The 2500-nt window shown below is 37.4% G+C and overlaps 1 protein-coding gene across 1 annotated transcript in view; it reads left to right on the top strand.

Annotated features, from left to right (window-relative positions):
• Nucleotides 1–931: 931 nt before the first annotated feature.
• LOC122266230 (gamma-aminobutyric acid receptor alpha-like) overlaps nt 932–2500 on the top strand; it is a 55828-nt gene continuing 54259 nt past the window's right edge. The window contains exon 1 of the mRNA XM_043035861.2: nt 932–1195. The gene's annotated coding sequence lies outside the window, so the exon portion shown is untranslated. The remainder of the gene's footprint in view (nt 1196–2500) is intronic.

The following is a 2500-nucleotide window of genomic DNA, read 5'->3' as shown; positions in this document are numbered from 1 at the left end:
TGTGTATATATATATCACACACACACACATATATGTATGCATATATATATATATATATATATATATATATATATATATATATATATATATATAGATGTATTATATATATGACATTATTATAATCATCATTAATGTTATGAAAGTAATTATCGGCAAATTACTCGGTAAAGATAAGAGCAAAATACATATGAAAGCACACAAACAGAAACACACATGCGCATATGGATGCATACCCGTGCGCCCTCGTTCATCAATATCACACCTAAAATAGAATGGCAGCGTGCCGTGGCCATCCAACCTCCAGTAACTTAATAACAGCCTCGTTATGGCAACCGGGGTCATAGTGCTAAACGACGCACGAACGTTCATCGCCTATTCATCCCCTTCGGGCGGGGGCTGGGGGGGGGGGTTAATGGGGATTATTATAAAGGAGTCGGGGGCTGGTGGTCAAGGATAGGCGTATCTAGGATTACTTAGAACAGTTGTGTGCACTTAAGCAAATGTAATGGAATCGTTCCGTGTACTGTAGATTTTTTTTTTTTTTTTTTTTTTTTTTGTGGAAGTACCGATAATTTCCAGCTCAGGGAAAGGTGTCAGTTGGTAAAGAAGAGTGTTTTAATACTGATGCTCTTTTTGTGCATTCTGTTACTTACCATTACAGGGAATGATCCACGCAATTCGAAGTATGTTTGTTTTTGCGTACCCCACAAACCCCTCAAGGAAATCAGTAAATAGATTCAAACACACTTGATTATATACTTCTTTTGTTACCTGCTTAGTGACATACATCGTCTCACACGAATCCCAACCGCCCTGGGAGACAGGCAGGCAGGAGAGCCTCGCTGGAATCAGGAGTGACACGCCGTTGGCAGCCGGGCCGAAGAAGACGGAGAGCGCGCGATATCGGCAGTGTTGTGGTTGCCGCCGACCGAGACGGAAGCACCTGCGCCGCCCTCCCCGCAGGCTGCAACCACGTGTTCCCTCCTCGCTTTGCACGCGGTCCTTACACCATTCGCTGTAGAGTTAATCTGCGTAAAAACGAACTCGATTAGAATGATTACGTTTTTAACTTATGGACAATATTATCATGGAGACTTGGTTAGAGTTGTCAAATAAGATCTGGAGCAGGCTTCTAGGGTCTGGCTGACTCAGGGCGCACAAAATTGTTAAAGATTTATCATACCAAAAGCACACGGTAAGTCCTCTATAATTGTTGGATTAATAGTATTAATAGCCAATCTTATTTTCTTGTAATGATAGTAAGGATAATGATAGTAATAATGATAATGATGACAATAATAATAGTAACAATAATGACAATAGAGATAAAAGTACTAATAATGAGAATAATATTAGTCCTCATCCTATTTATGAAAATAATGATGACAATGATAGTGATAATGTTAGTAGCAACAATTGTCATCATTGCCATCATTATCAACATCATCATAATCATTATCATTAAATTAATCATCACTATTACTAGTATTATCATTATCAATATTATTTATGTTATAATCATTATCCACATTACTTTTATCAGTATTGTTATCACCAACTTTATTATAATAATAGTAATAATAAAGATGTTCATAAGATGATGCCGGTGATGATGATGATGAGACCTAATGGCTACTATCATTTTCTTGATATTGATAATGATAAGGATGATGATGATAAGAGTAAAAGCAATTTTTTTTGTTGTTGTTACTGATGTATTGTTGCAATATCACTATTGCAACTTACGATTATAATTTTTAATATAACGGTAGCAGTATTATCATTATTTCTATAGTTGTCATCATACTCTTGTTATCATCATAATATCATCATTATCACCTCCACCATCATCACCATTATCTTTACTTTACATTTTCTTTACCATTATCATTATTATTGATATTAGCATAATTATTATATCTATTATTGATAGTAGCGCTACTATTACCGTCAACATTATCATTATTATTGTAATTACAATTACAACACATGGTATAGTATGCAAACTCAAGAGAGAGAGAGGGAGAGAGAGAGAGAGAGAGAGAGAGAGAGAGAGAGAGAGAGAGAGAGAGAGAGAGAGAGAGAGAGAGAGAGAGAGAGAGAGAGAGAAGAGAGGGAGGGAGGAGGGGAGAGAGAGAGGAGGAAAGAGAGATATAGAGAGAAACGAGGGAGAGGAGAGGGGAGGAGAGGGAGAGGGGAGGGGAGGGAGAGGGAGAGAGGAGGAGAGAGAGAGGGAGAGGGAGAGAGAGAGAGAGAGAGAGAGAGAGAGAGAGAGAGAGAGAGAGAGAGAGAGAGAGGCTACATCTAAGAAGGAATATGCAAGCTCAGAGTGTAAGGTTATGGTATCCCGGGACACTAATGTACTGAGGACTTATTGATATCAATCAAGATATCGTGAGCTAAGAATTATATTTCTAAATGGCTTTTTCTTTTTCTTTTCTTTTTTTTTATTATAATGTTCATTGTTATCATTGCCATGATTCTTGTGATCATTGTTGTT

This window comes from Penaeus japonicus, unplaced genomic scaffold, assembly GCF_977035675.1.
Source record: "Penaeus japonicus unplaced genomic scaffold, GWHDUDI00000001_assembly GWHDUDI00000022, whole genome shotgun sequence".
Taxonomy (NCBI): domain Eukaryota; kingdom Metazoa; phylum Arthropoda; class Malacostraca; order Decapoda; family Penaeidae; genus Penaeus; species Penaeus japonicus.
Note: the sequence above shows the minus strand (reverse complement) of the source record. Positions and strands in the feature narration are given on the sequence as shown.